General features: G+C 41.1%; 1 protein-coding gene across 1 annotated transcript in view; it reads left to right on the top strand.

The window, feature by feature from the left end:
* Nucleotides 1-230: 230 nt before the first annotated feature.
* COL8A1 (collagen type VIII alpha 1 chain) overlaps nucleotides 231-12,391 on the top strand; it is a 119,064-nt gene continuing 106,903 nt past the window's right edge. Inside the window, exon 1 of the mRNA XM_054044565.1 lies at nucleotides 231-295. The gene's annotated coding sequence lies outside the window, so the exon portion shown is untranslated. The remainder of the gene's footprint in view (nucleotides 296-12,391) is intronic.

Genomic DNA, 12,391 nt, shown 5'->3' with positions numbered 1-12,391 from the left:
TGCTATAATCAAATAAGAAATAAAAACAAATAAATCAGGCTTTTCTTCCCCTGTGATGCCATTCAAACTCTCTCTCACCCCACCCTCTCACTCCCTGAAGAACAGAATCTACCGTACCGTGCCTTTTGAGTTCTCCCTGCCTGCTTTCTTCACTGCCCACCTACTGTAAGGAGTAACTCCTCCCACCTGCACATAAAAGCCAAGTGCATGCTACCAGCAGCTGATCAGAGCACTTTCACAGTCCTCCACTGTTGCGAGCCAGTCATCTCCTCTCCTTGGAACTTGTGCACTCAAGGTAAGGCTATTGCTACTTCAGGCTTCTATTCTACCAGGCTAGTTTTGAGGAAGTCTTAATGTCAGCTGAACCACTGTCTTGCTGCGTGGTGTTGGTGGAGCTTTTTTCAGATGTCAAGTCATCTGACATTTAGGTTAGTAACTTACTGTTGTTTTAGCAATGAAATGAAAACATTTCTTGCTGAGAAAGACTAACATATGTGACTGGGAAAAGCTTTTCTTTTCTGTTCTGATTGATTTTGAAAAGTTCAGTACTGTATCCAGGCAAATTTTAACCATTTTTACTCTGTTAATATTTTCCATCTCGGTGAGGGTAGCCCAGTCAAAATTGTCAATAAAAGTGCACTTTAAAGCCACCTAACATTTCCCCTTAAAATATACAGTACACTCAAAAGGCCTGCTGGTTATTTGGGGATGTTTTTGAAATATACAAGACAGCTTCAGCAAATCTTCTGATCCAGGTTTTACTGCTTTGGAAAAAAACATATTTGAACTACTGCCTTCACAGAGGAACAATAATCATGTGGATGTTAGAAAGGGGGGAGGGAAAATTCAACATCTGGGACTAAACATGATTTAAGAACATAGTTCAAGAGCAAAATTCCACCTCTTGCCACAACAGGACATCATGTATAAAAGCACTGTGCTGATGAATTTCGTTATATCTATAGCTGTTTGAACCATGTTTATAGATGATATATAAAGTTGCCTTCATATATCTTTAATATATATATTTCAAATGTTATAAGAAGAGAATACTAAATAGATCAAATATTTTAGCCTATATGAGATAGTTAAGAAGCTAAACATATTAAAGCAGATAATGTCTTTTAAAAATGTTTTTACTTTCCTCTCTGTTCATCTGTCCATCCTCCCAGAGATGAATCTAAATGATTTGTACCAGTTTCTCAAGTTGTGAGTCAGGGTATTTTTAACAGATGGTCACCTGTTTAAACAAATTCATCATACAAATCCTAATCTTAGAATGCTCCATAGTATTCAGCAATGAGAGAGATCAGGAATTAATATTATATGAACAGTAGATGTTGATTATACCTACTATGCACATACTCTGTATGTAGTACATTTCTGCAGTTAAAAGCTGGTATTTTCTACATTGTAGCCAAAGAGCGCCTTTTCGAGTAATGCTTTGCTTTCCGTCCTGAGACTTTTTTTTTTTTTTTAAACAAAATGTCTTTTTATAAATAACCAGCTCTGCACAATAGCTACAAATACAGTAGCTACGATAGGGTTATATAACCTCAGCATAACTGTTCATGCTACTGTTGTCTGTGTAGTGTATCTAGGAGATCTGTCCTACATCTTATGCATTATCTATTTTCTCTTTCAAATGAGTATAAAAAAAATCAACATCTTCAACTGTTTCCTTGAAAGGTTACATAAGAGTTTTAAAAAAAATAAAAAAATCCTGAGGTTGCTACTAAGAACAAAATACAGTACATTCCACAGCATGCATAAGTTGGAGTAAAAACTGTTCTTTTTGAAAAACAATTAATCCACATAAACTTCCTCCATGAGACTCACAAAAAAAGCCTAATAGGTTTTTTCCTAACTGATATTTCAACACTATCTTGCAAATTCTTATTTCCTACTTAACATCTGATAGTTTTGTACAGAAGAACATAGAAAATGTAATTTTAGGAATGTATTATTTGTAGAATTTAGCTTAAAATAAAATCCTACCATGAAGTCTCAGTTCTCATGCACTGTGTTGCCTTACCTGGTAGAGCAGTTTCCAGGAAGAAACACATCACAAAATACATTTGGCACAGAACATTTGCATGCTCCGAAGTCCCTTTTAGTAGAGATTGCTGTGAAATGTGTTATTTTTGCATATGAAAATAGATCCTGGAACGTATCATAAAAACTTTGTGTCTAATTAAACTAAACTAGAATCTCCTGAAGTCAATTTATCCTTTAAAATGGGCAGTTAATTCAGCCAAGCATCGTTTTGTAGTATTGAACTAAGGAAAGTTGAATGCAGCAGGGATCCAAGAGAAGTTACCCTTCTAGACATGTGCTTTCAAGGTTTGTAACACAGCCCTCATTTTTCTCGGTGCTGAAATGAAAACTGATTTTTATAAAGACCAATTTCTGCTTGAGAGCAAATAATACTGTTCAGTTTGAACAGCAAAAGCACACCCATAGATGCACCCAATCAGTGCTTAATTTGTAATGAAAGAGGTGGCTCAAGTTTTTTATATTCATAACCCATGCAGCAAGCCCCAAGGTGCCGGGGCTGTGAACTGCCAAGCCTAGAAGTGCTGGGGCAAGCCCTAGCACAAATCAAACACTGCACCCAGTCTTTTAAAAACAGTAGTGCAGATACATTAAAAAAAAAATTGGAAGTGGCGGTGGAAGCAGGTGCTCAGATACGAGTGCAATGAGCATGGCATAACCCCCCCTGAGTTGATAGAATGTATTAATCTTAAAGCCACACTAACGGGCATAATGAAGATAAAAAAAGGGTTGGGGTGGACATGTCCAGTCATTCCTTGTAGTGGCTGCACCTATGTTTTAATACTATTCATTAAGGGACTGATCTGAAGTCCATTGAAATCAATGGAGAAACTCTCACTGATGTCAAGGGGCTTTGTACCAGAACCCTAGTTACACAGGCTAAACCATATACTTACTTTGTAGATACTAATCACCATCACCATGGTATCAGAGAGTCTCAAACATTCATGAATTTATCCTCACAACACCTGTGTAACATAGGGAAGTATTGTTCCCCTTCATTTTTACAAGTGGGGAGTGGAGGCACAGAGAGACTAAGTGTCTTGCTTATGATCATATTTGTGGCAGAAGAGGGACTTGAACCCAGTTCTGGGCCCCAGTCTAGTGCTTTAACCAGAAAATCATCTTTTCTTATTCACTGTGCATCCCCCCCTTTGCTTCCTTGGGCCTGAGCTACCTCAGGCAGAATGAGCAAAAACAGGTTCCTCTATCTACAATCAATAGCCAAGAAATTGTGTGTGATACACACATACTACAGTTGGTACTTGACAACTAAGTAATGATAAAGCTTAAAAATTAAGTTTGTATAGAAAGTGGTAGATTTTTATGCAGAATTATTTATATGCTATTACATGCATCATGTTATTTGTATGAGTTTGCATGATAGTGTGGTAATTAGATTAATATTTTTTGGCAGAGATTGGCATGGTGTGAGAAATATCAGAGCAAATTTCCATCCTCTGCCCTTGTAGTCTTTGGTGGTGCTTCTTGCTATTGTGCAATGCAATTCTAAAGCACTCATTCTTTTTACCCTCTCTCCCTGGTGGCATCTCTGTAACTCCCATGACAATACCACAAAAAAAAAAAAAATCTTTCCCCTTTGCCCTCTCCCTGAAGTCTGGGTCCCCAAAGCCTGTTTATGAGAGCACAGAATTTTAACACTGAATTTCTACAACTGCACTGTCCTAAAAGAAAGGGGGAGGGGAGAGTCAATGGCTCATGAATTTTGAGCCTCCTCCTCATGTGCAGTGTGTAAACTTGAAATACTCTTTCCCTAACCATCAGCTCTCTGAAAGACAGCATGTGAGAAAGAACTATGGCTCCCATTTCTGTGTCCAAAATGGTGGATAAATACGAGGAGACAAATGAGAGCGTCAGACTCTGGTTGGCTGTTGGTATATGGAACAGTCCATAGTTCTGTGGAGAAATACTTATTTGGGAGGGAACAGAAGTGAGCTAGTGCTGCCTGTCCCCATTTGTTGGATGTCTATCATATGCTGATGTTTGGTCTAAGAAATAATTGTCATAGCAGCCTTTGGGGGCACTGTCTCCTCTTTTTTTAAAATAAAAGTTTTCACTGTGGACATGGAACACTGGGACAGAACTCTGAGCATGTGAGACAGACAATTAAAAGATCAGGAATACTAATAAGAAATGCTAGCTATTAGAATAGGAAGAACCAAGACCAAGCATCTGGTGCAAATGACCTGGTGAAGGATGGTAGCAGTTTGTAATGCACCTTGAAGTACTGCAATATAAGCTCAGGGATAGGTATAAATGTAGAGTCTGCAGGGGAAACAAAGAGCTGCAAATCAGTTTGAAACAGACGGGTTTATAGAGATTCTAATGAAATTGACTGAGAGAACTAGCCTGTATTCCTCAGATTTGTACCCTGAGAATCATGTGAGTGGTTTGTTTTTTTTTTTTGGTCTATATTATTATGGCATTAATGGGTCTGGGTTAAGGCACAGTTTTGTTAGTTCAATTGATCAACTTAGAAAAACACCCTTGAGTGCTAGGGGGAAATGTTGATTAATTTATCCATCCATATTCTACAGCTCCAAAGGGAGAGGAGGGTGTTCTATCCAGTTTGGGGGAATGACCAGGCTACTTTGCCGCTGTCTAGCTGCAGACACTGCAGAGAGTGCAAGCTATTCACTTCTGCAGCAGGAATAAGTAGCACTCAGGCACCCCATCCACTCTGCAGTGTGCAGACAGAGCAGCTCAGGAATTTTTCACCCCTCTACCACCACTTCATTTTACACATCTCAGACAGCAAAGGGATGAATTTTACCCTGAATTTTAACATCCACATGTTCTGCCATTACTACTCAGTTTCTTGACATAAAAGCTACTCTGTGTTCCTGGGTTCTTTGCCCTTCTGGGAGATAATTTTCTATTCTCACAAATGTTGCACTTCTAAGAATAACATTTGGTCATCGGATTATAAGGAGGGGTTATGCCAGGCAACAAGAAAAGACAGTGGAACATTGGCTGCTTGTTCCATTTTTAATGAAAATTAAGGAGATTTAAAACAATAAATAATTATATTGGATGCTTCCTAATTTTCCTGCTGTGATATACTGGGATTATGTGAGTGAATGATGTTGCCCTCTTGTGGCATGTCCTCAAAGAGGATAAGGGATCTACTACTGGTAGCAGCCAAGGGAATTCTCCTTTTGCTTCAGTCAGTGGTTCTCCACCACGGGTACATATACCCTGGGGATACTAAGAGGTCTTCCAGGGCTACACCAATTTATCTAGATATTTGCCAAGCTATATGAAAAGTACTAGTGAAGTTGGTACAAACTAAAATTTCATGCAGACAATGACTTCTTCATACTGCTCTATATACTATACACTGAAATGTAAGTACAATATTTATATTCCACTTAATTTATTTTTAATTATATGGTAAAAATAAGAACATAAGCAATTTTTCAGTAACCGCGTGCTGGGACACTTCTGTATTTTTATTTCGGATTTTGTTAGCAAGTAGTTTTTAAGTGAGGTGAAACGTGGGGATACACAAGACAAATCAGACTCCTGAAAAGGGTACAGTAGTTTGGAGAGCCATTGTTAAGTTGTATAGGACTACATATATGCACCTGACTGACAAGGATTCTAGCCCTGTATCCCCATGTGTTTGGGCTATATAATAGTTAGGCCTGATCTCTGCGGTCATGGATACACTACACACCAATAAATAATTCTGCTTGGTCTTTATTCATATATTTCTGAAATGTAGCAATGCTTTCTCATATTACTTTGGTGTATAATGAATTTAATCTGTCAATAGATGATCGAATTGTATCACTATTTTGCATATGGGCATCTTTTAATGTACTGAGATCTGGTGCAAAAGTTTATATTTCATGGCAGAAGCCAACTAAATAAAATTCAGTGCATCTGGCATATAAGGGTAAGCTGCTGAGGGGTTAGATGTAAGGGTCTCTTCTTGAAAGTAAGTGTGAACCAGTGCCCTCTTCTAGATGGCAGGATGTGGGAATGGGGGTGGGAGAGGGAAATCAGACCTGTTTGAGTGTTTATCAGTTCCCTCTGCTGGCTGCAGATCCTACAGTTTGAGGAGCAGCTGTGTTTGTGGAGGCAAAGGTCGTAAATCCTATTCACAGTGCTGCATGTATGCAATGAGCTGATGACTGTGGTGTCTGTGCATGTATGTGGACATCATTCATTACAGGGTCTCATCCATACCTACACCGAGTTCAACAGAAGGGCACTCAAAAATAATAGTGAATTCCAAGGAGGTTAGAAATATTCCGTCAAGCATCTCACATCTTGCGAGCCCTGTGATTTACCAGACTGTTCAGTTAGTGCATCCCTCCATCATGCATAATATACTAAACTCACACCTTGCGCCTCTTCTCCAAGAGGACCATGTATGTAGCTATTACACACTGATTTTTTTAAATGTTTCTAAATGTATTGTCTGTCACAAACATTCTAGGCAACCCCAAAAATGTAACATTTTAAAATAGTTATAAAAAGTCCATATTTACAGATCATTAAACAAATGACACTTGGGGAGAGCATCCCAATCTAAGCCCATTTTCCCTGATCCCCTAAGGAAAGTCTTGTGTAAACAGATTATGTTGCCTGTTGAGAAGCTCAATAAATTTGGCTATTTCAGACCAAGCCGGGAGTGGGGGGTGCGGGGGGAGGGGGAAGAAGCAAGTTCCACAGTCAAGAGGTTTTTGCTGAGAATAATCTATCCACCAGGCCCCAGATGCACAAATCTAGGGACTCTGGGGTCAAGCATCTCAGCTGATTTCAACTGCCAAGGATATCATGGAGAGAGAGGTGGCATTTAGGGTACACAGAACCCAATTCACAAAGGGCACTATAAGTCAAAACTAACACAATGAGTAGAAGCCATAAATAAACTATTCTTTGAAACATCTGTATCATCCACTCCCTGCTAATGGGGAGCCTCATTCTACACTACAGCAGGAGGCAAGGAAGGCACAGATAACCAATGGTATGGTCTGCATTTGACTTTCAAGTCAAGAGAACTTGGAGAAAAGCATTTTTGGCCACTGCTGCTACCCACACATCCAAAACTCAATCAAAGGCCCAACAAGGCCCCTTTTGTTGTGAACTGAAGTAACAAAAACAGATTACAACCTCTCCAATAAAGGTACTGATGTTGCCTCAGATTTATTCAATATTATTTTTAAAAGAACATAATTGAAAATGGTAAGGCCCCAAATCATATACCATCAAATCTGACTGAAGAAACCTAGGCAAATATTCAGTTCTCATAGCCACACAACTGATAGTTACTTTGATGTTCTGTTCTCCCATCTTGCATGGAACTATAGTCAGAGCAGGATATCAGAGCTGATATCTTTCCTGGCCTGGAGAGCAGAATTTTACTCCAAATTTGGCTTAATTCCCCCAAACCCTCAAAACTGTTCAATTGCTCAGCATTTTTATGTACAGTGATATCAGTGATCCTAGTCCATTTCTCAGCAGACAGAGGGCACTATAATAAAACCAGCAAATGTGGTCCTTTTTGGCAGCCTCAGCAGAGGAATTACAAGGTGGTCACTCTAGGTCCGGGTTGAGGAACAGAGGCGGGCTAATGGGGGAAGCTTACATTGCAGTGTCCTTACTTTACCTGTTTTGTGGATGAAGGGAAAACTTAAATCTACAGAGTAGTTAATTCAGTACCTCCCACCAGCACTAAAATTAACATAAAATACATTTAAAAAAATTAAAAAGCAGCACTCTGAGCTTATTCCCTTTCAACCAGTGGCTAGAAATTACCATAGTAGCACATCACATCGTTTGCTGGGGGGCGGGGGGAAGGGATGGGGAATGACAATGTAGGCCTTTAGAAATAATTTTTTTGTGCTTTAACGGTTCCAAAAATGTCAGTGCTTGTCAAGACATTTTTGAAATAAAACCAAAGCAATGTTAGTAAGTGAACTTTCCAAGGCAGCTCTGGCCAAAACTGATTCTTAGATTTCTGTTCAGTAATAAACTGCCTCTGTGGTTGCTGGTCAGGTAGGGAGGAGCACTCAATGGGCCAAAGCCACATTCTGGTCAACCCAAAAGAATAGAATAAAAACCCACAAATTGCACGGAGTGCTCCAGTGAATGGAGAGACTCCTGCCAACTCTGCAGAAAGGTGTGGGTATGGGGGGAGTTCAATGAAATCTAGCTTTTTCTCTGAAAATGGGAGGCAGACCCTATCCCTATCTTCTGTGATCACTCACAGGGATCACTTCAACCTATTCTGAAACCAAAACAATTGCCCAGGGAACAATTTCCAGTGTGTAACTGTAGATGACTTGTAAAAAGTGACAAAGAGTCCTGTGGCACCTTATAGACTAACAGAAGTATTGGAGCATAAGCTTTCGTGGGTGAATACCCACTTCGTCAGATGCATGCTCCAATACTTCTGTTAGTCTACAAGGTGCTACAGGACTCTTTGTCGCTTTTTACAGATCCAGACTAACACAGCTACCCCTCTAATACTTGTAGATGACTTGTAAACACTCGACGATTGTATACTTCAAAAATCACTACCTGCCTGTCGGGTCATAGTCACTACTGCACTTGTGCACTTTTTAGCAGTCCCTGTGTGAATGAGCGAGGCAGTAACCATAAGGGTTCATGTCAAGGCCTTGTTGATGAATAGCACTACAGTATATTCTCCAGTGAAGGACCCTGAACTGGCAGGAAGATGAACAAGATGGAGTGAGGGCTGGAGCTACTTTCCTCCTCCAGTTGCCATGATCCAGATCACTTCTTCCCTGGGAAATACCTATAGGAAAGGAACAGCGGGATGTGTATAGAACTGTGCAATGATCCCCCTGAAACACTCTCTTGTGGAGACGTGCATGTGTTCTCCCATTCCATGGGGAAAGGATGCTAATCTATCGCCCCAAGGGTTCCTCCTGCAGCCAAAGGCAGTTCTGTGCCTGTCATGGAGACTCTACAATTCTCTCCAGTTCCACATAGCATGGCTTCATTTGAGCTGTGCTACATTGGCTTTCACAGTTGCCATTGCCCAAGAATTCCCAGTGCCCAACCAGAGAGACGCCTAAAGACCATTATTTGCTCTCTCAGAAATGAGATGCTTTATTGTGTCAGTGAGGCCCAGATCCTTAAAGACCTGCTTAAGCCATCACTGACTCAAACATCTTTTTATTGTGCCATAAGTTTGCATACGAAAATTAGTTGCTACCCATGTTCACTAGCCAAAGTCCATGGTCATATGAAATTAGAAATAATATCCATGTATCACTTCTCATAGTAAAAACTGCATCTTAAAAAGCAAGGCTGATTTTTGGTCACAGGGAGACACACATTTGAAGCCCTAAAATTTCTGGTTTTGTGCCACTGTGAAACTACCAAATCATTTTTAAGTTTTGTTTTTTAAAGACTTGATGCACTTTGATCGTTGACTGTAGATTGTTCATGAGCAGCCAGTTGCAACTACTTAGTCCCTGAAATTCAAAGTGTTGGTTAATTTTGATAGGGCATATAGCTTCTATGATCCCTGTTTCCCAATTGGATAAAGATAATTCTTAGAATCAGATTTCAGAAATAAATACTACCCTTAAAGAGTTCAGAATTCACTTGCAATGAGCATCCAATAATATTCACTTGAAATGCTGTTTCCAACACCATTCCTAACACTAATCTAGAATAGTCACTGAAAATGAACACAAAAGGGGCACAAAACATAGGCAAAGCAAACAGAATTATTTATTGGAGCAAATATTTGTGGACAGTTGGAGATATTCTCCCAGCTGTTGTCCCTTTATACTTGCTACACCTTGTTTACTACATGAAAATGAGGAAACACACACACACACACACACACACATATATAAAAAAATCCATTAGGTGTATTTTGACAGATGTTCTTGTAATTCAGTGAAAATTCATAGACAAAAGGCCTGATTCTGCCAAGTGCTTATTTCGGGGATACTTCAGTCCTTAAATTCCCACTGTAGCTAAAGGGGCCTGAAGTTACTTAGCATTTTTGCAGAGGCACTCAGCACCTTGTAAGCTCAGACCCAAGAAGCACCAGCCCATCCTTTCCCCTTCCCTTGCTCCACCACATAAGATAACAATCATTGTAATAAGAAACTTTTTGTCTCGCTGAACTATTTAAAATCACTCCTCACTCTATAAAACACTCTTGTACAATGTTGCTTACACTGTAGTAAACTTGACTCTCAAAACTGGTACAATAATAGGGTTTGATTTCACTAGGTATTTTAAAACACAGTAACGCTTGTCACAATACCGCTGTGCTCTTCTGCTGTTTTTATCCTGACACTGGTAGAAGTATAGTAGACCCTCACAGTTACAAACACCTAGGAAATGGAGGGTTTTCTTAACTCCGAGCAAAACGTTATGGTTGTTCTTTCAAAAGTTTACAGCTGAACATTGACTTAATACAGCTTTTAAACTTTACCATGCGGAAGAAAAATACTGCTTTTAACTATCTTAATTTAAATGAAACAAGCACAGAAAGTTTCCTTACCTTTTCAAATATTTTTTTAACTTTCCCTTTTTTTTAGTAGTTTATGTTTAACACAGTACTGTACTGTATTTGTTCTTTTTTATTTTTATTTTTGGTCTCTGCTGCTGTTGGATTGCATACTTCCGATTCCAAATGAGGTGTGTGGTTCACCAGTTGATTCATAACTGGTGTTTGTAACTCTGAGCTTCTACGGTAACACAAGACTTGCAGTGTAATTCTTCTTGCACAGCATTTAAGTTTCTACATCACGGAGGGCTGGGCTGAATTCAAGACTTGAATGAGAAATCTGTAGGGAAAACTCGGGTGCTACAGGAAGTGGTTTTAGCAGTACAGTAGGTGGTGCTCTTATTTCTGAGTCAGGCTGAAGCAATGAATGTCCCAGCATGGCACTAGGGGAGGTGGGCTGCTGGAGATGCCATCTCCTGTTTGACATGTGAAACTACAGTCTTCAACAGTTGTCTTGCATTGACCTTATGCATCTGAAGAAGTGGGCTGTAGTCCACGAAAGCTTATGCTCTAATAAATTTGTTAGTCTCTAAGGTGCCACAAGTACTCCTGTTCTTCTTTTTGCGGATACAGACTAACACGGCTGTTACTCTGAAAATTGACCTTATGGTACTTTTCACAAGACTAGAGGACTTATTGTCATCATCTTGGCCAAATTACAATGTGGGAATTTATTTTGCTTCCTTAGAAACCAGATGTAATTTACATTGGACACAGCATTTCGGTTTTTCACTTCCTGTCCTAAATTGCTTTGTGGTATTGCTATGCACTGTAAAATATTTGCAGCGTTCCTCCACTTGAATGATAAACAGTTATCCATACCCACCTCTAATCCCAATGGACAGGAAAGAGGCTAAAAAGAGCAGTGGTCCTAAAATTGTCATTCCCCCTTCCCTGAAAGCAAACACTGTGCATTTGAGGCATCTTGTGTTTAGCAAATGTAGCCAGAGGACAGCCATTATGCACGACATCCTTCAGCAGGCCTATGAGAAAATTCTGTGTACCGTTATCTCTGATTGGTTCTGGTAGTGCCAGAGGGATGAGAATGGAAAAGTGAGGTGTGGCCCATCTGTAGGAAGGAAGGTAATGGTACCATGACTCATGTGAGACCCATGCTGCCAGGAGAAGAGGAGATGTGGTGAGTTGGAAGAAAGACCAGTAGATGCCCCTGTTGATAGCATATGCTACAGCAGGGGTGAGCAAACTATGGCCCGGGGGCCGCATCTGGCCCACCAGAAGTTTTAATCCGTCCCTCCAGCTCCTGTTGGGAAGCGGGGTCTGGCGTATGCCCTGCTCTGGCGCTCCAGCTGGGGAGCGGGGTCGGGGGCTTGCCCTGCTCCGCACGGCTCCTGGAAGCAGCAGCATGTCCCCCTCCTCTGGCTCCTATCCATAGGGGCAGCCAGTGGGCTCTGCAAACTGCCCCCCCAAGCGCTGCCCCCACAGCTCCCATTGGCTGGGACCATGGCCAATGGGAGCTGCAGGGGTGGCGCCTGAGGACGGGGCAGCGCGCAGAGCCACCTGGCCGTGCCTCCACATAGGAGCCAGAGGGGGGACATGCCGATGCTTCTGGAAACTGCTTGAGGCAAGCGCCGCCCAGAGACTGCACCCCTGACCCCCTCCTATGCCCCAACCCCCTGCCCTGATCCCCCTCCCGCCCTCTGAACCCCTCAGTCCCAGTCCGGAGCACCCTCCTGCACCCCCAACCCCTCATCCCCAGCCCCATCCCAGAGCCCTCACCCCCTCCTGCACCCCAACCCCCAATTTCGTGATCATTCATGGACCGCCATACAATTTCCATACCCA

The sequence above is a fragment of the Malaclemys terrapin genome, chromosome 1 (genome assembly GCF_027887155.1).
Source record: "Malaclemys terrapin pileata isolate rMalTer1 chromosome 1, rMalTer1.hap1, whole genome shotgun sequence".
Classification (NCBI taxonomy): domain Eukaryota; kingdom Metazoa; phylum Chordata; order Testudines; family Emydidae; genus Malaclemys; species Malaclemys terrapin.
The sequence above is the reverse complement of the archived record's forward strand: the minus strand, read 5'-3'. Positions and strand labels throughout refer to the sequence as shown.